General features: G+C 47.1%; 1 long non-coding RNA gene across 1 annotated transcript in view; it reads left to right on the top strand.

Moving 5' to 3' along the window:
• Nucleotides 1-25,942, top strand: part of LOC132536842 (uncharacterized) — a 50,605-nt gene extending 24,663 nt beyond the window's left edge. The window contains exons 2-4 of the long non-coding RNA XR_009548381.1: nt 19,191-19,238; nt 24,395-25,154; nt 25,726-25,942. This is a non-coding gene — a long non-coding RNA (uncharacterized LOC132536842). The remainder of the gene's footprint in view (nt 1-19,190; nt 19,239-24,394; nt 25,155-25,725) is intronic.
• The last annotated feature ends 227 nt before the right edge of the window (nt 25,943-26,169 follow it).

Raw genomic sequence — 26,169 nt, forward strand, 5'->3', positions numbered from 1 at the left:
TGGCGACATAAGAAGGCAGTGCAGTGCCCCTGCCAGGCAGGCTTAGCCTGGCTGCTGGTGAACTGCCCCTTGGTAGTTGATGTGGAGAGAGGTGCTTCCAGTTTTTTGGAAGCTTACTTGCCATATGAAGAGCAAGAGACAGAGTTCACTGGGAAGAGCACCAAGCTTGCATGGCTGAGCTGCCTAGTTCTCTGTCTAGGCAGGCAGGCAGGCAGGCAGGTCTGACTTGCTCTGGCCTGTGTCTGAGAAACAAAGTCTCTGAATCTCTCTTTCTCTTTCTCTGTGTGTGTGTGTCTATCTCCCTGTTGGTGTGTGATAGGTAATAAGTAACATCTTGAAAATGTCGCCTTCTAAATTGATGCCTTTTTGAAGAAAGCAATCAGAGAGAGAAGAGAGTGAGATAGCAATCAGGTTGGCTTTGCGGTTGCTCAGTGCTAGGAGAATGGAAAAAGCATCCAGCGGGAGCAGAGTTGATCCCACTGCAAGGAGCGATGTGAGTCCAGGTATCCACTTTGGACAGGTGCCACAGGCGCCGCCATGCCTGCTGCCTGACACGGTACCAGCTTTGCAGGAAGTTCAGCACAGCTGGACTCTCCAGGCCAAACTGAAACCATCTCGCCTTTTGCCATGTATTGGGCTTGGGATTAAGCTCTGTGTGGTCTTGGTAATCTCCACCTGTGGCCAGGCTCAGAGCCAGACCAGTAACAAAAATAATGACAAAACCTGCACTGCGCTCTGTAAGACTGATCATAATGGAACAAGCAATATCAGTAATGCAGAATTTTTCAGGAGGTTCCAATAGGAAAAAATATTTCCCCTTTGTAACACTTCCTTTAGTATGCCCCCTAAAATATAGAGAAAGATTAATGGTTCCCACATTTGGAGGGGCCACCTTGCATATCCTAATTAATAAATGGAAAGTTACTACATGCCTAGATACAAGAGTCCTTTTAATCTATCACCCACCACTATGCTCCCACTTCCTTATGCAGGAATAGTACACAAGTACCTAGGTCACATAGTGAGCATCCACAGAAGATGGATTCCAGTTAGAGAGCTTCACTCTATGGAGGGGCTGGCCAGGTCAGCACCACCTTGGTGCCTTCTCAGCAAGGAACAATTCAAAACTCCTTGGTCAAACAATGGAACAGATTTTATGAAAAATGGGCTGTTCAGTTTGTTTAAGGTGCCTAGAAACATCACAAGCATGAACTTTCTATGAATCATTGGCTTCTGATGCATAGGGGCAAGAGAATGGCATAAATATACAGGTAGAATATTAATCTTAATCAATAGGACATTTGCCTTACACACAGATACAGGAATAACAAAAAAACATAGAAACTGTAATGTGATCTTCGGGAGAAAAATGGCCCTGGATGTGACTGTTCCACAAAGCAGGAGGTGTTCCCTACCTGTGCTGTTCCTACCTGGTGATTTTTGTATTAGTGACCAAAGCCTTGGTGATTTTTGTCTTAGTAATCTATACCTTGGTGATTTTTGTTTCAATGATCGAAGCCTTATGAGACTATAAATAGTCTGCTTGAGTATGACAGAGACGTCTGCTTGAGCTTGATTTGGCATCAACTCACTCATCTCTCCTTCATTCTTTGATGATGCTCCTCCTCCACCAGGATACCCCAGTAACCTGCTGGGATGGCCCCTGGTGGCCAGGACTCTGGCGTGTTTGCACTTTTCATGCTGCACAGGAATTCACTCTTTTCTATGGGGGTAGAGGACGTTTGTGTGCTTGGCCAAGTCAGCCAAGAGAGGGGATCACAGCAGTTAGGCCTGGGAGGGGCAGGGAATGGAACTGGGCCTCTCAGGGGTAAGAACCCCTGGCCTCCATTGAGCCATCTGGCAGGCTGCTCCATTCTTGACCTGAATCAACAGTGTTCGGGCTCATGTAACAGGGAGACTTGGAGGCTGGGGAAAAAGCATCCTGCTTCTGTCAGAGACTTTCCTATTTGATGTTACATGGCTTCAGGTTCAATCCCCAGCTCTGCAGCATATGTCTGAGCTTAGCAGTGCTCTGGTTCACTCACAGTCTTTTTTATTTTACTGGATTTTAGTCTCATATACTACTACTCCTACCGTTATTATGATTATGATTATTATTCTCCATGCCAGCTCCATGCTCAGCCTTGTGATGTGCTGTTGTAGGAACACCAGAGCATCAGTATGAGAGTCTCTTGGCATCAGTGTTGAGATGCCTACCCCTCCCACCTCCCTCTCTCTCTGTGTCTAGCTCTCATGACTCAGGATACCAATAACATAAACTATGAAAAATAGTAAGAAAAGGGAGCATGGGTGCAGGGGGCTACCTAGTCATTATCATCTTTCTCGCTTTCCACCTGTCTCTTCTTACTCAAATTATTAATAGAGGAAAGTAAACTAAAAATATTGAAAAGAGAAGTCCTTGGGCTTGGAGACAGCTGAGTAGCTAACATCATTCTCTCTCGGTTTCTGTCACTCTCTGTGTGTCTGATTTCCATAGGTATAGATAATAATACAATCAAACACCAGTAATCACAATAAGAAGTATTTGGGCTTCAGAGCTATCTTAAGAGTTCTGTCATAGACTTTGATGCATGCATGTGGCTTCAAGAAGCCACTTCAGTCCTCTGCAGGCAGCACAGCTCACTTGAGCTGAGCATTGTTCTGGTGTTTGTCTGTGTCTTTTGTGGATGTGTGTGCGGAATAGAAAAGCAAGACAAGATAGGGAGAAACAGGGCTGCCCAGTGGTTGTCTCTATTCTCCCATTAGGTGTATTCTACTCCATGTCCACAAGGCGGCGACATAACAAGGCAGTGCAGTGCCCCAACCAGGCAGGCTTGGCTCACACTGGTCTGCCCCTTTGGTAGTTGATGTGGAAAGAAGTTCTTTGAGTTACTTGGAAGCTTCCTTTCCCGAACAGGAGCTAGAGAGTGGCAGGAGACAGAGTTCACTGGGCAGAGCACCTGGCTTGCATGGCTGAGGTCCCTAGATGTCTGGTCTGGCAGGCAGGCATCCAGGTCAGCAGGTCTGTATTTTTCTGGCCTATGACTGATCAAGAAAGGCTTTGAATCTCTCTCTCTCTCTCTCAATCTGTGTGACTCTTTCTCCCTGTTGGTGTGCGATAGGTAATAAATAACATCTTGATAATGTTACCTTCTAAATTGATGCCATTTTGAAGAAACCAATCAGAGAGAGAAAGTGAGATAGAAATCAGGTTGGCTTGGTGGTTGCTCAGTGTTAGGAGAATGGGAAATGCATCCACCAGGAGCAGAGCTGTGCCCAGTGCAAGGGGTGATGTGAGTCCAGGTCTCCCATTTGGCCAGGGCTCTGGTGAGTTTGCACTTTCCTTGCTGCACAGGAATTCACTCTTTTCTATGGGGGAAGAAGATGTCTGTGCATGGCCAAGTCAGCCAAGAGAGGGCATCACAGCAGTTAGGCCTGGGAAGGGCAGGGAATGGAACTGGGCCTCTGAGACATGAGAACCCCTGTCCTCCATTGAGCCATCTGGCAGGCTGCTCCATTCTTGGCTTGAATCCACAGTCTTTGGGCTCATGTTGCAAGGAGACTTGGAGGCTGGGGAGATACAATCCTGCTTCTGTTAGAGGCTTTCCTACTTTATGTTCTAAGGCTTCAGGTTCAATCCCCAGCTCTGCAGCATAAGTCTGAGCTGAGCAGTGCTCTGGTCTCACTCTCTGATCTTTTTTGATTTTATTGGATATTATTACTTTTTATACTACTATTCCTACCTTTATTATGATTATGATTATTATTCTCCATGCCAGCTCCATCCTGAGCTTGTCTAGTGCTGTTCTAGTAACCGTAGAGCATCAGGTATGAGAGTCTCTTGGCATCAGTGTTACGATTCCTACCCCTCTCTCTTCCCTCTCTCTGTGTCTCTAGCTCTCATGATTCAAGATAACAATAACATAAAGTATGAAAAATAATCAATTAAAAACGGAGAGCTTAGGTGCAAGGGACTGCCTAGTTCTCATCTTTCTCTCTTTACACCAGTCTCTCTGTAATCAAATAATCAACAAAGATAAATATACTAAAAATATTGAAAAGAGAAGTCCTTGGGCTTGGAGACAGCTGAGTAGCTAGCATCATTCTCTCTCCATGTCTGCCACTCTCTGTGTGTCTGATTTCCATAGATAAAGTTAACAATACAATCAAACACCAATATTTAGCACAAGATGTCTTTGGGCTACAGAGTTATCTTAAGAGTTCTGTCATAGACTTTGATGCATGTGTGTGGCTTCAAGAAGCCAGTTTCAGTCTTCTGCAGGCAGCACTGCTCGCTTGAACTGAGCGTTGTTCTGGGGTTTGTCTGTGTGTTTTTCTCCAGGGATCTGTATGCAGAAGAGAAAAGCAACACAAGGTTGGGAGAAATAGGGCAGGCCTGTGGCTGTGTCTACTCTCCCTTCAGGTGCATTCTACTCTGTGTCCACAAGGCGACAACATAACAAGGCACTGCAGATCCCCTTCCGGGAACTAAATATAGCTAAATATAATAATACAATAAATTACAAATATTTAACATAAGGAGACCTTGTGCTTAGGAGCTATCTTATGAGTTCTGCCAAGGACTTTCATGCCTGTGGCTTCAAGGACCCAGTTTCATTCCCCAGCACCCCCCCCCTTTGGGTCGAGCTGACAGTGTTCTGGTGTTTCTCTGTGTGTTTTCTCCCTGGATCTCTGTCAGAAAAAAGAAAATGAAGAGAATATTCGGAGAAATATTCAACCCTTTGGTTGTGTCTAGTCTCCCATAAGGTGCATTCTGCTCTGTGTCCACAAGGCGGCGACACAACCCAGCAGGACCCCTGCTTTACGGGCTTTGCTCCCACTGGACTCAAGTATGGAGGGTAAACGATTGAAATGCATGAACTTTCAAAAAAAAAATCTTAAATCTGTATAACCTTGGGAGAGGTGGTTATTCTTGGTGACTAGGAGCACAGGACTTCTTGGTGTGAGTTGTGTGACTTAGAACTCTATTGTCTACATTTATGTAAATCAGTGTTAAAATTTTGTTTTAAAAAGATCTAATATCTTAGATTTCAAAAATGGAAATGGTCCACACACTTCAAACTCAAAGTCCACAAAATATTTATTTATTTGGTAATAGGGTTTTCACTGGGGCTTGGTGCATCTTGTGGCCACTACCCCCTCCTTTGTTTCTCATCTGATAGGACAGAGAAATTAAGAGCAGAGGGGACAGAGAGGGAAAGGTTTGGAGAGACAGCTGCAGCCCTGCTTCACTCCGCTACCCGCCCACTTCCGGGAGCCTCACCGGCCGCTGCAGTTTCCGCCAGTCCCTCGGAAGGGCTTTTCCTGGGCCCTGCACCAGTGCATCCTGCCTTCGGCTCCACCCTAGGCCTAGGTCACCTGCGTGGCCTCTCTCACGTCCCCTGTGAGTCCCGGCTGGGTGCCCCAGCTGCTCAGCTCTGTGCCTGCTCCGCTGCCTACTAGCCCTGGTAGGTCCCCATGCAGCCCGGATGGAGTCCCGAGCTCCGACTCCCAGGAGTGACTGTGGGGTCCCTGATCCCTCTCTCCCTGTGGATTCTGCCCGTCCTCCGGCAGGTCCCAGGGGCTGAGGCCTCAGCTCCAGCACCAGCTCGGTGGTGGTGGTGTGGGGGGCGCAGGGCTGGGTAGCCCAAAGCCTGAGGTGATGGTTGCTGCACCACCCAAGGGTGCAGAGGTATTATGACTAAACATCACAGAATAAAATATGAAAAGTAGTAAATCAAAAAGGAGAGCTTGGGGGAAAGTGACTGCCTAGTAGCTACCATCTTTCTCTCTTGAAACCTCTCTCTCATGGCTAAAAATATTAAGAAGGTAAAATAAAATATTTACCTCTTGATTTATTTATTGGAAGGAGACAGTCAGAAATTGAGAGGGAAGGGGGTGAGAGAGAAGGAAGGGAGATAGAGAGACACCTGCCATACTACTTCACTACTCACAAGGCTTCCCCCTGTGGGTGGGGATCCAGGGCTTGAACCTGGGTCATTGAGCTTTGCAAAAGAAAAATATTTTAAAAAGAAATCCTTGGTCATGAGACAGCTTAGTAGCTATCATCATTCTCTGTGTGTGTGTGTGTCTCTTTCTCTCTCTCCATAGCTACATATAATAATAATACAATAAATTATAAATACTTAAAATAAGGTGACCTTGTGCTTCAGAGCTATCTTAGGAATTCTGCCAAGGACTTTCATTCCCATGGCTTCAAGGAACCAGTTTCAGACACCAGCACCACCTTTGGTTTAAGCTGTCAGCGTTCTGGTGTTTCTCTGTGAGTTTTTCTCCCTGTATCCGTGTCGGAAAAAAGAAAATGAAGAGAATATTAGGAGAAATACGGCACCCCTTTGCTTGGTTGGGCCTGTTATCCAGTAAGGTGCATTCTGCTCTGTGTCCACAAGGTGGCGACATAACTCTGCAGGGCCCCTGCTGGACGGGCTTTGCTCCCACTGTACTGCCCCTTGGTCTGGACTAGTTGTTGCCTTGGGCAGGGTGTTTGCAGTCTGAACACGGGATCTGTTCTTGGAAACTTCCTTCCCAGGAGCTAGAGAGAGGCAGGTTACAGGGTTCACAGGCCAGAGCCCCAGACTTGCGAGGCTGAGGTGCCACATTCCCTGGTGTGGTGGGGTGGCCACTGGGACAGAAGGGTCCTGGAGCTCTGCCTCTGCTCCCCCTGTGTCTGTGCCGTGGGTCAGTCCCCTTCCATCTCCTGCACTGCTGCAACCCCCTGCCAGGAAAAAAGCGATTTGAGCACCTGTGCAGGGCTGCTGGGTGGTGAGGAACCCGCTGGAGTTCCCAGACATCCGTGCACAAGGGCAGGGCTGGAGCCATGTTCATTCCCCACATGCAGGGGAAGGAGAGGTGAAGCAGGTCTGTGGGGTCTCTCTTTCTCTTCACCTCTCTATCTCATCCCTTTCTCTCAATTTCTCAATGGACTTTAAAATCAAAGAGAAAGAACAAATGGGAGGTGGATGGGGGGAGGGAGGGAATGTTGCCGGCATCCCTGGGTTCCTAGTGCTGGCACAGAGTCTCAGCACTCAGCCTAGTGGTGTCCAAACTAGAAAAGGGGCAGAGGACTTCCCTGCAGAAGGACCAGGGTTGGAGCCCCATTCGTTCCCCACCTGCATGGGAAGGAGAGATGAGGCAGGTCTGTCGGGGTCTCTCTTTCTCTCCACCTCTCTAGCTCACTTCATCTCAATTTCTCAGTGTAATTTCTCCGTAAAGGTTCTTCACCTTCTTTGTGAGATTTACCCCGAGGCATTTTACCTTTTGGGGTTTGTTGATGGAATTTAATCTTTTATTTATTTATTTATTTATTTAAGAAAGGAGACATTAACAAAACTGTAGGGTAGGAGAGGTACAAGCCCCACACAATTCCCACCACCCAATCTCCGTATCCCACCCCCTCCCCTGATAGCTTTCCCATTCTCTATCCCTCTGGGAGCATGGACCCAGGGTCATTGTGGGATGCAGAAGGTAGAAGGTCTGGCTTCTGTAATTGCTTCCCTGCTGTACATGGGCGTTGACTGGTCGGTCCATACTCCCAGTCTGCCTCTCTCTTTCCCTAGTAGGGTGGGTCTCTGAGGAAGCGGAGCTCCAGGACACATTGGTGGGGTCTTCAGTCCAGGGAAGCCTGGTCGGCATCCTGATCGTATCTGGAACCTGGTGGCTGAAAAGAGAGTTAACATACAAAGCCAAACAAATTGTTGGGCAATCATGGACCCAAAGGTTGGAATAGTGCAGATGAATTGTTGGGGGGTACTCACTGAAAACTCTAGTGTACTTCTACTTTCAGATATGTATTTTGCCCTAGTTTATGGATACGTGTGAACATATGCTCTATCTCATGGAACCTGCATGGAATTTAATCTTTCATTTCTCTTTCCTCTGACTCTTTGTATAGGTGAAATTTCAGTGCAGTTGTTTTATTCAGTTTTTTTATTATCTTCATTTCTTGGATAGAGACAGCCAGAAATCAAGTAGGAAAGGGGCGATAGAGAGGAAAGAGACAAAGTGACACATGTGACACTGCTTCACCACTTGCAAAGCTTTCCCCTGCAGGTGGGGACTGGGGTCTCCAAGCCAGGTCCTTGCGCATTATAACAGGTGCGCTCAGTCACGTGCGCCACCACCCGGCCTCATCTGTCGCTTTTATTGGCCTTTGTCTCGTCACAAGTGATGTGGAGCATTTCTTCCTGTGTCAGTGGGCCCTACGTGCCTGTTACTGGGAGAGCTGCCTGTTCAGTTCTTTGCCCCCACTTTTTACTGGGTTGTTTTTTCCTTCTTGTTAAACTAAACCAGCTCTTTCTGCATGGCCATTATGCTGTCCCTCTGGTCCCAATCTCCCAGTTCTTTCTAAATGTTCAGTATCAACCATCAGTTTGATGTGTGGTGTGTAAAGATTTTTCCCCCAGTTTCTGAGTTGCCTGCTTATTTGGGTCGTTGGTTTTCGATGTATAAAGCTTCCAATCTGATCTTGTCCCCTTTATTTTCTCTGATTTCCCTCTCACATGCCCAGGGACTCGAGTCTCCCAATATGTTTCTGGTGTTAAGACCCTGCAGTGTTTCTCTATATTTTTCTATACATTTTAGTTTCTGGTCTAATGTCTAGATCTTTGGTCCATTTTGATCTGGTTTTTGGTGCATGATTGATAGGAGGTGATCTAGTTTCATTTTTCTACATGTGTCTATCCAGCTGTTCCAGCACCGTGTGTCGAAGAGGCCTTCTTCTTCCAGGTTGTTCAATTTCCATGAAAAATGCCACTGGGTCTTGATAGGGAAATTGAAGTTGTAGATGGTTTTTGGTAAAATAGCTGCTTTAATGTGTGTTCTCCCACTCCAGGAACAAGGAAGGTTCTCCATTCCTGTGTGTCCTTTTCTATCTTTTATCAATGGTCTGTAGTTTTCCTTATAAAGGTCCTTCCCTCCTCTGTGATGTCCACTCTGAGATATTTTTTTTTGGTTTGGTTACATATAAGATTAAGTTCTTCAATTCCCTTTCCTTTAATTTGTCATATCTATATAGAAATGCCACTGATCTATGGTGTTAATTTTGCATCTTGCTAATTTACTGAGTCCTTGCACATTGTATCATAACAGTAAAATAAAATATGAAAAAAGTAAATATAAAGGTGAACTTGGGCAAAAGTGACTGCCTCATGATTATCTTTTTCTCTTTAAAACTATATCTCATTAATTTAACTATTAGTAAAATAAAGTAAAATGAAATATTTTGAAAAGAATTCCTTGGATGTGAGATAGCTTTGTAGTTAAGATAATTCTCTCTGTATCTCTCTCTCTCAAATCACAAAATATTATCATACCATAAATTACAAATACTTAAAATAAGGAGACCTTGTGCTTAGGAGCTATCTTAGGAGTTCTGGCAAAGTCTTTCATGCCCATGGCTTCAAGGAACCAGTTTCAGTCCCCAGCACCACCTTTGACTTGAGCTGACAGTGTTCTGGTGCTTCTCTGTGTGTTTTTCTTCCTGGATCTGTGTCAGAAAAAAGAAAATGAAGAGAATATTAGGAGAAATACGGCAACCCTTTATTGGGTCTGTTCTCCGGTAAGGTGCATTCTGCTCTGTGTCCACAAGGTGGCCACATAACACAGCAGGGGCCCCTCCTGTGTGACCCTTGCTCCCAGTGGACCGCCCTTTGGTCTGCGCTAATTGTTCATTTGGGCAGGGTATTTGCAGCCTGCTCACAAGATCTGTTCTTGGAAGCTTCCTTCCCAGGAGCTAGAGAGAGGCAGGAGACAGGGTTCACTGGCCAGAGCACTGGGCTTGCGAGTCTGAGGCACCAGGTTCCCTGGCCTGGTGTGTTGTCCACAGAGACAGAAGGGTCCTGAGGCTCTGCCTTTGCTCCCCCTGTGTCTGTGCCATGGGCCAGTCCCCTTCCGTCTCCTGCAGGATCATTTGGAGCACCTGTGCTGGGCTGCTGGGCTGTGAGGAACCCGCTGCAGTTCCCGGACTTCCGTGCACAAGGGCCAGGGCTGGAGCCCCGGGAGGAGAGGTGAGGCAGGTCTGCGGGGGTCTCTCTTTCTCTCCACCTCTCTATCTCACCCCTTCCTCTGAATTTCTCAGTGGGCTTTAAAATCAAAGAGAAAGAACGAATGGGAGGTGGTCGCGGGGTGTGGGGGTGGTAGGAAACGCTGCCCAACATCCCTGGGTTCCCAATGCTGGCACACAGCCTCAGCACTCAGCCTAGTGGTGTCCAAAATAAAATGGGGAGGGGATATACCGTAATGGTGATGCCAAGACACTTTCTTGCATGAGATTCTGAAGTTCAATGCCATGTACGAACACAAACCTGAGCTGATCAGTGTTCCACTTAAAAAAAATAAAAAGAAAAGAAAATTAAAGAAAGTAAGAAAAAAACAAGTGAAAGGGGAGATAAAATAGAAATGATTTTGTATTGCACCAAAGTAAAAGACTGTGATGGGGTTCAGAGTTCCGGTCCTGGAACTTGCCGGCAGAGGAGGACCTAGAAGGGGTTGAATTGTTATGTGGAAAATGGAGTTTACAGATGACTGTATTTTATTGCCAACTCTAAACCATTAATCCCCCAGTAAAGAAATTAGAAAAACAATTGACAAATAAAAAAGACAACAAAAGGGTTATAATTAATAATCAGCAAGTACAAACCAAAAGAGATAAAAGAAAGAAAGTCAGGAATAGGAGATGTGGGGAAGCACATGTACAGGAACCCTCACAGGTCCTGCTGGCGATTGAACTGGTAGAATGAAGGACAAGCCAGTGCTTGTCATCGGACCAGCAAGCAGAAACTGCCACAAACTTTCCAAGCTGTCATAGTGCCTGGGGTCAGGGTGGAGGTCACCCACTTTGGAATCCTTGTAAGGAGTTCATTCCCTTGGGGCTGTTGACTCAGGAAGACTCTGAGCTGTTCCCCCCTTTGATATAAAGGTCTCCGGTGTCCCAGAAGGTGGGTCAGTGCACAGGGCCTTGGATGGTGATGTCTGACTTCCTCTGACATTTATCTCTCTCTCTGACACTCACTCTCTTGCTATCTTTTTGAATGAGGCCTCACCTGCCTCCACTGCCTAGATGTCTAATATTTCCCCTTTAAGACCAGAAGATAAGAGGAACAGGCCTTCTAAATCATTGAATTTGTGTTTTATTAATAAACTGGAGTGATTTTGGTTCATTACAATGTACAGGTTTTAGAATTAGCGATTGAAATCAAGTTCACATTGTTTGTACTTTAAAAAAAAAAAAAACACCAGATCACTGCTTAGCTCTGCCTTGTGGTGGTATAGGAGATTGAACCTAGGACTTTGGAGCCTCAGGCATGAGAGTCTGTTTGCATAACCATTATGCTATCTACCCCCACCCTCAAGTTGACATTTTTTTTTAATATTTATTTTATTTATTTATTCCCTTTTGTTGCCCTTGTTGTTGTATTGTTGTAGTTATTATTGTTGTCGTTGTTGTTGGATAGGACAGAGAGAAATGGAGAGAGATGGGGGAAGACAGAGAGAGGGAGAGAAAGACAGACACCTACAGACCTGCTTCACCACTTGTGAAGCGACTCCCCTGCAGGTGGGGAGCCAGGTTCGAACCGGGATCGTTACCATGGTCCTTGTACTTTGTGCCACCTACGCTTAACCCACTGCACTACAGCCCAGCTCCTTCCAGTTGACATTTTTCCTACCAAGTGTGTCAAGCACTGGTGCTTGAATTGAGTGCAGATATTACTGAGTGCTAAGTGCTGGGTTCAAATCCTTGGTCCCACCTGCAAGGAGGAAGCCTTACAAGCCTGGAAGTGGTGCTGCAGGTCTCTCTCCCTCTCCCTCCCCCTCCCCTCCCCCTCTCCCTCTCTCTCCCTCTCTCTCCCTCTCTCTCCCTCTCTCTCCCTCTCTCTCTCCCTCTCTTTCCCCTTCTCTCTCCCTCTCCCCTTTCCTACCCTGTACCATCTCCCTCCTGGTTTTGCTCTATTCAGTAAGATAAAAGTAAGAGAGGATGGACAGTGGTGAATCATATAAGTGCACACAGCATATGCAGGGTCCTGGGTTCAAGACCTAGCTCCCCACTTGCAGGCATAAAGCTTCATGAACAGAGAAGCAGAACTCTCCCTAACCCCCCTCCCCCTGATTTTTTCACTTATTGATTGGGACTAATAATGGGTTACAAGACTGGAAGATTACAGGGTCTCGCTCCACACCACTCCTATCACTCACGTTCTGTGTCTCTGCCTTCCCACCTCAGAAAGATCATTATTGAAGTTCTCACAAGATCTTAGAAACTGTTCATTTCTGTTTTGTTTTGCAATTTCATGAGTCCCAGGTCTCTAGATTCCACATATGAGTGAAGGCATCTGATCGTTGCCTTTTATGTCTTGACTTAGAGTGAACATTTTCATAGTCTGCTTCTTCCAGTCCAGGAACAAGGAGTTTCCTTCCATTTCTGCGTGTCAGTCTCTCTCTCTATTAGCAATGTCTTAGAGTTTTCTCTGTAAAGGTGCTTCATCTCCTCTGTGAGATTTACTCTGAGGTATTTTACCTTTTGGGGTTTGTCAATGGAATTTGATCTTTTATTTCTCTTTCCTCTGACTCTTTGTATAGGTGGGATCTCAGTCTAGTTATTTTTATCTTTATTAATTTCTTGAGTAGAGACAGCTAGAAACCGAGACGGAAGGTGGTGATAGACAGGGAAGGAGACAAAGTGACACCTGCGACACTGCTTCACCACTTGCAAAGCCTTCCCCCTGCAGGTGGGGCCTGTGGGCTCCACGCCAGGTCCTCGCACATTATAACAGGTGCGCTCAGTCAGGTGCGCCACCACCCGGCCCCCTCAGTGTAGCTTTTATTGGCCTTGGTCTCATAACAAGTGAGGTGGAGCATTTCTTCCTGTGTCAGAGGGCCATACATACCTGTTACTGGGAGAGCTGCCTGTTCAGGTCTTTGCCCCACTTTTTAAAAATATGTTTCATTTATTTTCCCTTTTGTTACCCTTGTTGTTTTTTATTGTTGTAGTTATTATTGTTGTTGTTGATGATGTCGTCATTGTTAGGATAGAGAGAAATGGAGAGGAGGGGAAGACAGAAAGGGGGAGAGAATAATAGACACCTGCAGACCTTCTTCACCACCTGTCAATTGTCTCCCCTGCAGGTGGGGAGCCCGGGGCTCGAAACAGGATCCTTACGCCGTCCTTGTGCTTTGTGTGAAGTGCACTTAACCTGCCGCGCTACTGCCTGACTCCCTACTTTTTTTTGCCTCCAGGGTTATTGCTGGGGCTCAGTGCCTGCACCATGAATCTACTGCTCCTGGAGGCCAATTTTCCCCCTTTTATTGCCCTTGTTATTGTAGCCTTGTTGTGGTTATTATAGTTGTTGTTGATGTTGTCACTTTTGGATAGGACAGAGAGAGATGGAGAGAGGAGGGGTAGACAGAAAGGGGGAAAGAAAGATAGACACCTGCAGACCTGCTTCACCACATAGGAAGCGACTCCCCTGCAGGTGGGGAGCCGGGGTTTGAACCGGGATCCTTATGCCAGTCCTTGTGATTCACACCAAGTGCGCTTAACCCCCTGTGCTACCGCCCGACTCCCTGCCCCACTTTTTATTGGGTTCTTTTTTCCCTCTTGTGAAACTATACCAGTTCTTTCTAGATGTTCAATATCAATCATTTGTCTGATCTGTGATGCAGAAATATTAGCTTTGAGTATTTGGTTTTTGAAGAATCTCTTTGCATCAGCATGATATCTACCCTGCCCATCTCACTCTCTGCATCTCTCTCTCTGTATCTTTCTCTTTGTATCTCTAGCTTTCATTACTAAACATAAGAATAAAATAAAATATGAAAAAAGTAAATAAAAAGGAGAGCTTGGGTGAAAGTGACTGCCTAGTAGCTACCATCTTTCTCTCTTTCAACCTCTCTCTCATTACTCAAAATAGTAACGAAGTAAAATTATTTTCAGAAGTCCTTGGCTGTGAGACAGCTTCGTAGCTAGAATCAGTCTCTCTGTATCTCTCTCCCTCTCGCCATAGCTAAATATAATAATACAGTAAATTACAAATGTTTAACATAAGGAGACCTTGTGCTTAGGAGCTATCTTATGAGTTCTGCCAAGGACTTTCATGCCTGTGGCTTCAAGGACCCAGTTTCATTCCCCAGCACCCCCCCCCTTTGGGTCGAGCTGACAGTGTTCTGGTGTTTCTCTGTGTGTTTTCTCCCTGGATCTCTGTCAGAAAAAAGAAAATGAAGAGAATATTCGGAGAAATATTTAACCCTTTGGTTGTGTCTAGTCTCCCATAAGGTGCATTCTGCTCTGTGTCCACAAGGCGGCGACACAACCCAGCAGGGCCCCTGCTTTACGGGCTTTGCTCCCACTGGACTCAAGTATGGAGGGTAAACGATTGAAATGCATGAACTTTCAAAAACAATCTTAAATCTCTATAACCTCAGGAGAGGTGGTTATCCGTGGTGACTAGGAGCACAGGACTTCTTGGTGTGAGCTGTGTGACTAGAACTCTATTATCAAAAAAAAAAACTCTATTATCTACATTCATGTAAATCCGTGTTAAACTTTTTATTTTAAAAATATTTAGCATCTTAGATTCCAAAAATGGAAATTTTATTTTAAAGTGGAAACACACTTTAAACTCAAACTCCACAAAATATTTATTAATTTGGTAATAGGGTTTTCGCTGGGGCTCAGTGCTTCTTGTGACCACTATCCCCCCTTTGTTTCCCATCTGATAGGACAGAGAAATTAAGAGCAGAGGGGACAGAGAGGGAAAGGTTTGGAGAGACAGCTGCAGCCCTGCTTCACTCTGCTACCCGCCCACTTCCGGGAGCCTCACCGGCCGCTGCAGCTTCCGCCAGTCCCTCGGAAGGGCTTTTCCTGGGCCCTGCACCAGTGCATCCTGCCTTCGGCTCCACCCTAGGCCTAGGTCACCTGCGTGGCCTCTCTCACGTCCCCTGTGAGTCCCGGCTGGGTGCCCCAGCTGCTCAGCTCTGTGCCTGCTCCGCTGCCTACTAGCCCTGGTAGGTCCCCATGCCGCCCGGATGGAGTCCCGAGCTCCGACTCCCAGGAGTGACTGTGGGGTCCCTGATCCCTCTCTCCCTGTGGATTCTGCCCGTCCTCCGGCAGGTCCCAGGGGCTGAGGCCTCAGCTCCAGCACCAGCTCGGTGGTGGTGGTGTGGGGGGCACAGGGCTGGGTAGCCTAAAGCCTGAGGTGTTGGTTGCTGCACCACCCAAGGGTGCAGAGGTATTATGACTAAACATCACAGAATAAAATATGAAAAGTAGTAAATCAAAAAGGAGAGCTTGGGGGAAAGTGACTGCCTAGTAGCTACCATCTTTCTCTCTTGAAACCTCTCTCTCATGACTAAAAAGATTAAGAAGGTAAAATAAAATATTTACCTCTTTAAATCTTGATTTATTTATTGGAAGGAGACAGTCAGAAATGGAGAGGGAAGGGGGTGAGAGAGGAGGAAGGGAGTTAGAGAGACACCTGCCATACTACTTCACTACTCACAAGGCTTACCCCAGCGGGTGGGGACCAGGGGCTCGAACCTGGGTCATTGAGTGTTGCAAAAGAAAATTATTTTAAAAAGAAATCCTTGGTCGTGAGACAGCTTAGTTGCTATCATCCTTCTCTCTCTGTGTGTGTCTCTGTCTCTCTCTGTAGCTACATATAACAATACAGTAAATTTAAAATACTTAAAATAAGGTGACCTGTGCTTTGGAGCTATCTTAGGAGTTCTGCCAAGGACTTTCATTCCCATGGCTTCAAGGAACCAGTTTCAGACACCAGCACCACCTTTGACTTAAGCTGGCAGCGTTCTGGTGTTTCTCTGTGAGTTTTTCACTCTGGATCTGTGTCAGAAAAAAAGAAAATGAAGAGAATATTAGGAGAAATACGGCAGCCCTTTGCTTGGTTGGGCCTGTTATCCAGTAAGGTGCATTCTGCTCTGTGTCCGCAAGGCGGCGACATAACTCTGCAGGGCCCCTGCTGGACGGGCTTTGCTCCCACTGCACTGCCCCTTGGTCTGGACTAGTTGTTGCCTTGGGCAGGGTGTTTGCAGTCTGAACACGGGATCTGTTCTTGGAAACTTCCTTCCCAGGAGCTAGAGAGAGGCAGGTTACAGGATTCACTGGCCAGAGCCCTAGGCTTGCGAGGCTGAGGTGCCACATTCCCTGGTGTGGTGGGGTGGCCGCTGGAATAGATGGGTCCTGGAGCTCTGCCTTTGCTCCCCCTGTGTCTGTGCCATGAGTCAGTCCCCATATGTCCCCTGCACTGCTCCAACCCCCTTCCAGGGAAAAAGTGATTTTGAGCACCTGTGCAGGGCTGCTGGGCTGTGAGGAACCTGCTGGAGTTCCCAGACTTCTGTGCACAAGGGCCAGGGCTGGAGTTGAATTCGTTCCCCACATGCAGGGGAAGGAGAGGTGAGGCAGGTCTGTGGGGGTCTCTCTTTCTCTCCACCTCTCTACCTCACCCCTTCCTCTCAATTTCTCAGTGGACTTTAAAATCAAAGAGAAAGAACAAACGGGAGGTGGTTGGGGGAGGGAGGGAATGCTGCCGGCATCCCTGGGTTCCTAGTGCTGGCACAGAGCCTCAGCACTCAGCCTAGTGGTGTCCAAACTAGAAAAGGGGCAGAGGAAGATGCCAGAATGGTGATGCAAAGACACTCTCATGCCGAGGCTCTGAAGTCCCAGGTTCAATGCCTCACACCAACACAGGCTGTAGCTCATTAGTGCTCTTATTAAAAAAAATTGTTTTAAAAATAAAGTAAAAAGGAAGGAGGATTAAAGTAGAAACATTGGTGCATTGTACAAAAGTAAAAGACTGTGGCGTGGGGTTCAGGTCCTGAAACTTGATGGCAGAGAAAGATATAAAGGCATTGAATTGTTATGTGGAAACTGAGCAGTGTACAAACTACTGCATTTTACTGTTGACAATAAAGCATTAACCCCCCATAAAATAATTAGAAAAATATTTTTGAAAGAGTAAGTCAATAAATGAACTGTATATAATACAAAAGTATAAACAAGGGATAAAAGAAAGTAGGAAGAAAGAAAAGGAATAGATACTGCAGGAACCCTCACAGATGCTGCTGGGAATTGAACTGTAAAGGAAGGACAAGGCTGGTACTTGTCACTGGGCCAGCATTGTCACTGGGTGGAGGTCACACCAGCTGGAATCCTTCTGGAAATTCATTCCCTTGGGGCTGTTGACCAGGAAGCTCTGAGCTGCCCCCCTCATTGATACAAAGGAATCTGGTGTCTCAGGAGGGGGGTCAGTGCACAGGGCCTTGGATGGTGATGTCAGAGTTTCTCTGACATTGGTCTAAGCAAGAAATGCTCTGAACTTCTCCGTATGTCTCTCTCCCCATTGGTGTGTGATAGGTCATAAATAACACCTTGAAAGTGCTGCATCCTAAACTGATGTCATTATAAAAGGAATCAGGGAGACAGACAGTGACTGATGGAAATTGCGTTGGCGTGGGGACTGCTCAGTGCGAGGGACACGGAGACTCCATACAGCAGGGGTGAGTTCTGCCCATTGCAAGCGGTGCAGGGGTGGGTGGGGAGAGTCTCCTCTTTGGCCAGGGATGCAGAGAGTTTGCATTTGCCATGCTGCATGGGAAGTCACTCTTTTTTCCTACAGGGGGAAAACAGGTTTGTGTATTTAGCCAAGTAAGTCAAGAGAGGGGGTCACAGCAGTTGGGCCTGGGCAGGGCAGGGAAAGGAACTGGGGCTCTCAGGTGTAAGAATGATGCCCTGGGAGTCAGGCGGTAGCACAGCGGGTTAAGCACATGTGGCACAATGCACAAGACCGGAGTAAGGATTTCACCTGCAGGGGAGTCACTTCACAGGCGGTGAAGCAGGTCTGCAGGTGTGTCTTTCTCTCCCCCTCTCTGTCTTCCCCTCCTCTCTCCATTTCTCTCTGCCCTATCTTACAACAACACCACCATCACCACCAACAATAATAACTACAATGACAATGAAAAACAACAAGGGCAACAAAATGGAAAATAAATAAATATATATAGAAAAGAATCACTGTCCTGCATTGAGCCATGTGTCAGGCTGCTCCATTTTGGGCCTGAATCAACAGTCTGTGGGCTCTTGTTGAAAGAGCGATGGATAATAATTTTAAAATGTACAAACAAGAAGAGATAAAAGAAAGGAGTAGAAAGAAGGGGGTTTAAAGCACACATGCAGGAAGCCTCACAGGTGGTGCTGAGGATTGAACTGGTAGAAGGAAGGACAAGGCTGGTGTTCGTCTCTGGGCCAGCAAACAGAAACTGCACCAAAGTTTCCAAGCTGTGCACAGTGCCTGGGGTCAGGGTGGAGGTCAGCCCAGCAGGAATTCTTCAAAGGGGGCTCATTCCCTTGGGGCTGTTGACCCAGGAAGCTCGGAACTGATACAAACATCTCTGGTGTCACTGCACAGGGCCTTGGATGGTGACGTCTGAGTTCCTCTGACATTTGTCTGAGCAAGAAATGTGCTTTCTCTCTGTGTGTCTATATGTCTGTCTCTCTCTCCCCCTGTTGGTGTGTTATAGGTAATAAATAATGTCTTGAAAAAGTTACATCCTAATTTGATGCCATTTTGAAAGAAAATGAGAGAAGAGAGAGAGAGAGGGAGAGAAGATGGAAATCACGTTGGCTTGGAGATTGCCAACTGCTAGGAAAATGCAAAGTCCATGGAGCAGGGGCAGAGTTTTGCCCACGGCAAGGGCTGGAAGCAGGAGTGAGTCTCCTCTTTGGCCAGGCGAGTGGAGACTTTGCTTTCGCCATGCTGCACAGGAAGTCACTCTTTTCTACAAGGGAGAAAACAGGTTTGTGTATCTGGCCAAGTAAGCCAAGAGGAAGGGGCGGTAACAGCAGTCTGGCCTGGGCAGGGCCGGGAATGGAACTGGGGTCTCAGGTGTCAGCATCACTGCCCTGCATTGAGCCATGTGGCAGTCTGCTCCCTTCTGGGCCTGAACCAACAGTCTGTGGGCTCCTGTTGAAAGAAGCCCTTGTTGGCCAGGCAGAGAGCTTACTGGTTAAGTGAAAAGCTTTTATGCCTGAGGTTTTGAGGCTTCAGGCTGAATACCCTGCTCTCCAGCATAAGTCTGAGCTGAGCAGTGCTCTACTCTCACTCTCTGAGTCATGTATTTATTTATTTATTTTATTCATTCATTTTATTTTTTTCTACCAATAGCCCTGCTCAGCCCTGCATCATGGTGAGTCAGGACCCAGAGAACTCCAGGTATGAGAGTCTCTATGCATCAGCCCTGCCAATTTCACCCCTGCCAATCTCACTCTCTCTATCTCAAGCTTTCATTACTGAACATCAGAAGAAAATAAAATATGAAAAATTATTAAATAAAAAGGAGAGCTTGGGTGAAGGTGCCTAGTAGTTATCATCTTTCTCTCTTTAAACCCATCTCATTACTCAGAATAGTAACAAAGTAAAGTAAAACTATTTTAAAAGAAATTCCTTGGCTGTGAGACAGTTTCATAAGTACCATTATTCTCTCTGTCTCTCTCTTTGTCTCTCGCGCAATTTCTGTTTCTTCATAGCTAAATAGATTAATACAAGAAATTACAAATATTAAAAATAAAATGACCCTTTGCTCATGAGCTATCTTGAAGAGTTCTTCTGCCAAGGACTTTCATGCCTGTGGCTTCAAGTACCCAGTTTCATTCCTGGCACCGCCTTTAGCTTGAGCTGACAGCGTTCTGGTGTTTCTGTGTTTTTCTCCCTGGATCTGTGTCAAGAAAAGAAAATGAAGAGAATACTCGGAGAAATACAGGAGCCGTCGTCTGTTTGGCTCTAGTCTCCCATAAGGTGCATTCTGCTCCGTGTCCACAAGGCGGCGACATAACCCGGCAGGGCCCCTGCTGAGCAGGCCTTGCTCCTACTGAGCTGCCCCTCGGTCTGGTCTAGTTGTTGCTTTGGGCGGGGTGTTTGCAGTCTGCTCACAGGATTTATCTTCAGGTGCTTCCTTCTCAGGAGCTAGAGAGAGGCAGAAGACAGGCTTCACTGGCCAGAGCACCAGAGGCTGAGGCGCCAGTTTCCCTGGCCTGGTCGGGTGGCCACACAGACAGAAGGGTCCTGGAGCTCTGCCTTTGCTCCCCCTGTGTCTGTGCCATGGGCCAGTCCCCTTCCCTCTCCTGCCCTGCTCCAACCCCCTGGCAGGAAAAAAGTGATTTGAGCACCTGTGCTGGGCTGCTGGGCTGTGAGGAACCCACTAGAGTTCCCAGACTTCCGTGGACAAGAACCAGGGTGGACCCCCATTCCTTCCCCCCCCCATGGGAAGGAGAGGTAAGACAGGTTTGTGGGGGTGGGGTGGGGGTGGATCTCTTTCTCTTCAGCATAAGTCTGAGCTGACAGTGCTCTGCTCTCAGTCTCTGCTCTCTAGATACATATGATATAAATATGGTTGTTGTTTGTTTCACCGGAGCCTTGTTCAGCCCTGAGTCATGGTGTTGCAGGACCCTCAGAGGTTCGGTTGTGAGAGTCTCTTTGCATCAGCATTATGCTATCAGCCCTACCCATCTCCCTCTCTCTCTGTATCTTTCTGTATCTCTAGCTCTCATCACTAAGCATAACCATAAAATAAAATATGACCAAGTAGTGAGTCAAAAAGCAGCTTGGGGAGAAGTGACTGGCCAGTGGTTGTCATCTTTCTCTCTTTGAACCTACGTCTCATTACTAAAAATATTAAAGTCAATAAAAATATTTTGAAAGAAGTCTTGGACTGGGAGGAAGCTTAGTAGCTAGCATCATTCTCTCTCTCTCTGTCTCTCGATAGTTTAATATAATAATACAGTGAAATATAAATATTTAAAATAAGATTATCTTGTGCTTAGGAGCTATCTTAGGGGTTCTGCCAAAGACTTTCATGCCTGTGGCTTCAAGAACCCAGTCTCAATCCCCGGCACCACCATTAGCTTGAACCAGATAGTGTCTGGTGTTTCTCTCTGTGTGTGTTTTTCTCCCTGGCTCTGCGTGACAAACAGAAAGTGAAAACAATATTGGGAGACATTCAGGAGCGCTTTGGTTGGCTCTAGTTTCCCATAAGGTGCATTCTGCTCCATGTCCACAAGGTGGCGACATAACACAGCAGGGCCCCTGCTGGGCGGGCCTTGCTCCCACTGCTATTTATTTACTTATTTATTTAATTCATTCATATTTTTTTTTTTTACCATAGATCTGCTCAGCCCTGCGTTGTGGAGAGTCTGGACCCAGAGAACTCCAGGTATGAGAGTCTCTTTATATCAGCCTTATGATTTTACCCCTGCCCATCTCACTTTCTCTGTATCTCTAGCTTTCATTACTAACCATCAGAATTAAATAAAATATGAAAAAATATATTAAATACAAAGGAGGGCTTGGGTGAAAGTGACTGCCTTGTAGTTATCAGCTTTCTCTCTGTAAACCCATCTCATTACTCAGAGTAGTAACAAGTAAAGTAAAAATATTTTAAAGGAAATTCCTTGGCTGTGAGACAGCTTCATAGGTAGTATCATTATCTCTGTCTCTCTCACAATTTCTGTCTCTCCATAGCTAAATATAATAATACAAGAAATTACAAGTATTAAAAGTAAAAAAAAACCCTTTTGTTTATGAGCTATCTTAAAGAGTTCTTCTGCCAAGGTCTTTCATGTCTGTGTCTTCAAGTACCCAGTTTCATTCCTGGCACCGCCTTTAGCTTGAGCTGACAGTGTTCTGGTGTTTCTCTGTGTTTCTCTCCCTGGATCTGTGTCAGGAAAAGAAAATGAAGAGAATCTTCGGAGACGTGCGGGAGCCCTTTGATTGGGTCTAGTCTCCCATAAAGTGCATTCTGCTCCGTGTCCACAAGGCGGCGACATAACCCAGCAGGGCCCCTGCTGAGCCGGCCTTGCTCCTACTGAGCTGCCCCTCGGTCTGGACTAGTTGTTGCTTTGGGCAGGGAGCTCACAGTCCACCTTTGTTCTAAGATTTGTTCTTGGGAGCTTCCTTCCCAGGAGCTAGAGAGAGGCAGAAGACAGGATTCACTGGCCAGAGCACCAGAGGCTGAGTCTCCAGCTTCCCTGGCCTGGTGGGGTGTCCACACAGACAGAAGGGTCCTGGAGCTCTGCCTTTGCTCCCCCTGTGTCTGTGCCATGGGCCAGTCCCCTTCCTTCTCCTGCCCTGCTCCAATCCCCTGGCAGGAAAAAAGCGATTTGAGCAGCTGTGCTGGGCTGTGAGGAACCCACTAGAGTTCCCAGACTTCCGTGCACAAGAACTTGGATGGAGCCTCTGGAGCCTCGTTCCTTCCCCCCCTGCAGGGGGAGGAGAGGTGATGCATGTCTGCAGGGGTCTCTCTTTATCTCCACATCTCTACCTCACCCCTTTCTCTCAGTTCCTCAGTGTACTTTCTTTTTTTAAAAAAATATTTATTTTATTTATTTATTCCATTTTGTTGCCCTTGTTGTTTTATTGTTGTAGTTATTATTGTTGTTTTCATTGTTGGATAGGACAGAGAGAAATGGAGAGAGGAGGGGAAGACAGAGAGGAGGAGAGAAAGATAGACACCTGCAGACCTGCTTCACCGCCTGTGAAGTGACTCCCCTGCAAGTGGGGAGCCGGGGTTCGAACTGGGATCCTTATGCCGGTCCTTGTGCTTTGCGCCACCTGCGCTTAACCCGCTGCGCTACAGCCGGACTCCCTCAGTGTACTTTCAACTCAGAAAGAACGAACAAACTCTCACTATCTGATACACACACACTTATTTATTTATTTATTTGGGGGGGCTCTTTTGGGAGGGGCTTTTTTATTGGGGAATTAACGTTTTACATTCAACAGTAAGTACAATAGTTTGCACATGCATAACATTCCCCAGTTTCCCATATAACAATGCAACCCCCACTAGGTCCCCTGTCATCCTTCTTGGACCTGTATTCTCCCCACCACGCACCCCAGAGTCTTTTACTTTGGTGCACTACACCATATTTATTTATATTTCATTTTACCAGAGCCTTGCTCAGCCCTGCGTCATGATGTTGCAGGACCCTCAGAGCTTCGGGTGTGAGAGTCTCTTTGCATCAGCATTATGCTATCTGCCCCTGCCCATCTCCCTCTCTCTGTGTCTTTCTGTATCTCTAGCTCTCGTCACTAAGCATAACCGTAAAATAAAATATGATCAAGTAGTGAGTCAAAAAGGAGCTTGGGGAGAAGTGACTGCCCAGTGGTTATCATCTTTCTCTCTTTGAACCTACGTCTCATTACTATAAATATTAAAGTCAATAAAAATATTTTTAAAAAGTCCTTGGACTGGGAGTCAGCTTAGTAGCTAGCATCATTCTCTCTGTATTTCTGTCTCTCTCCTCTCGATAGTTTAATATAATAATACAATTAAATATATAAATATTTAAAATAAGATTACCTTGTGCTTAGGAGCTACCTTAAGGGTTCTGCCAAAGACTTTCATGCCTGTGGCTTCAAGATCCCACTTTCCATCCCTGGCACAACCACTAGCTTGAACCAGATAGTGTTCTGGTGTTTCTCTCTGTGTGTTTCTCCCTGGCTCTGTGTGAGGAAAAGAAAGTGAAGACAGGGAGTCGGGTGGTGTCACAGCAGGTTAAGCGCAGTTGGTGCGGAGCACAAGGACCGGCGTAAGGATCCCGGTTTGAGCCCCCGGCTCCCCACCTGCAGGGAAGTCGCTTCACAGGCGGTGAAGCAGGTCTGCAGGTGTCTATCTTTCTCTCCCCCTCTCTGTCTTCCCCTCCTCTCTCCATTTCTCTCTGTCCTCTCCAACAATGATGACATCAATAACAACAACAATAAAACAACCAGGGCAAGAAAATGAAATAAATAAAATGAAATAAATAAAAATTAAAAAAGAAAGTGAAGACAATATTGTGAGCCATATGGGAGCCCTTTGGTTGGCTCCTGTCCCATAAGGTGCATTCTGCTCCGTGTCCACAAGGCGGCGACATAACCCAGCTCCCACTGAGCAGCCCCTTGGTCTGAACTACTTGTTGCTTTCGGGGGTGTTTGCAGCCTGCTCACAGGATTTATTCTCAGGAGCTTCTTTCCCAGGAGCTAGAGAGAGGCAGGAGACAGGGTTCACTGGGCAGAACACCAGGCTTTCGAGGCTGAGGCGCCAGGTTCCCTGGCCTGGTGGGTGGCCACACAGACAGAAGGGTCCTGGAGCTCTGTCTTTGCTCCCCCTGTGTCTGTGCCATGGGCCAGTCCCCTTCCCTCGCCTGCACTGCTAGAACCCCGCCAGGAAAAAGTGATTTGAGCACCTGTGCTGGGCTGCTGGGCTGTGAGGAACCCGCTGGAGTTCCCAGACTTCCATGGACAGGGGTCAGGATGGAGCCCCGTTCCTTCCCCCCCCCCCCTTCAAGGGGAAGAGAGGTGATGCATGTCTGCGGAGGTCTCTCTCTCCACAGCCAGCTCCCTGATGGCACACGCTTTCTCAGCTCGCCACCACCATCACCTGGGCTCCCTCACCACGTGACTTATTTCAGATGAAAGAGAGACGGAGGGAAGAACTCGCAGCTCTGAAGCTTCCTCCTTCAGAGGACGTGTATTGCCATCATCCAGCGGGCATCTCACCTCCCCAAGGTCAGACACTAGTTCTGTGCCCACCACACCCTGGAGTTCTGTTTGATTTCCTTGTCTGAAATAGTCTTTTGCTTTGTCAAGTCGGCATTCAAATCTTCAATAATCTTGACAGGTAGGATGTAGGCGAGTAGGCAGATAGGTATGTGATGCTTACATACACAGATGGAGGGAATTTTTTTTTTTTTTAAAGAGAGAGGGAGAGGGAGTGGGTGAGAGAGAGGGAGAGAGAGGGAGCGGGTGAGAGAGAGCATGTGCATCACTCTGGAATTTGTGGTGCCTGGCGTGGAACGTGGGTCTCCTGCTAGAGGGCCCGGCACTGTAGCCACTGTGCCACCTCCTGAGCCCCGTGGCTGTGAGGCGTCCGAGCGCATGGTTTGCACAGACATTGTGCAGCTCTCAGCTGGGCCTCATGGGGGAGTGATTAAGGTTTGCAAAGACCTTCAAATGAGTGAGCTGGATAGATTTCACCTGGGGGAGAAGCCCTGCTGACCAGAGGGGAAGGAGAAAACACCTAAGAGACGCCGGGACGGGACAGACAGGAGACAGTGGCGGAAGAGGAGCGGCGTCTCCACAAAGGACATCACAGTATGTGCCGTCTCCTGCCTCTGTGAAATCTTTTGTAGCAAAACAGAGATGGTGAAGCTGCTGTGTCTGTGTGTGTCTGTGTGTGTGTCTGTGTGTCTGGGGCTGTCAGCAGTCTCACAAATGGCCTGGGCTTTCCATGGGGCAACCTTGGTCTCAGCAGGTCTCGAACTCTTCTGCCACCCAGAAAACTCAAGCCCTCTGGGTCCCCGGGACACTTGGCTGCAGTTTGCTCTTGGCCCCTCAGATGCTCCTGAATCCTTAAATCTTTCTTCTCAGAAAAGCTCTAAGATCTGTTTCTCGGCTGCACTTAAGACCCAGGCACCAGCTGCCATGCTGGGTAGTCAGAGAGCCAGTGCAGGTCCCGCAGGGCCCAAACCTGCTTCCTGCCCTGTTCTGCCTGTCCTTCTGTCTTGGGGGCTGAAAATTAAAATCATTAATCACTGCGGTTGTGTTCAAGGCAGACTTGTTGCCGAGAACTCAGGAAACAGCAGGGCTGGGATCTTCCTCACTTTTATGTTCTCTCTGCTTCCTGCTGTGTCACTCAGCCCCTGTCCCCTCCTGCCGCTCTCAGCCGTCTGGATGGCAGACGAGGCTGGAGTCAAGCTGCAGAGGACAGAGGACGCCCTGCAGACACTTGCAGTTTCTGCCTGAAAAACAAAGACCTGGAGAGGTTTAATGGTTTGTAAGTTTCTCTGTGGTTTAAACAACAGGTTTCTAGGGGCCTCCCTCCTCTCCTGGTCTTTACTGAACAAGAGTTCATGAAAATAAAACACGTTGACAAAAGTAAACTGCTTCATGTTGTCAGTGCAATTCCTACCAGCAGCTTGAACTGGAGACCCGGGACTTGAGGTAAGTCACCTCCACAGGGCTACTGAGCCAGCCGAGACACCCTCGGAAGCCATTTGAGTCTCCTCCCGGCTGCTGGGGCTAAGGCTCAAGCAAGTGTGAAAAAGTTTCTGGGGGTGTGGGACCCGATCCTGAGACCTGGGACATGAGAGGCAAAAGCTCTCTCAAT

The sequence above is a fragment of the Erinaceus europaeus genome, chromosome 2 (genome assembly GCF_950295315.1).
Source record: "Erinaceus europaeus chromosome 2, mEriEur2.1, whole genome shotgun sequence".
Classification (NCBI taxonomy): Eukaryota; Metazoa; Chordata; class Mammalia; order Eulipotyphla; family Erinaceidae; genus Erinaceus; species Erinaceus europaeus.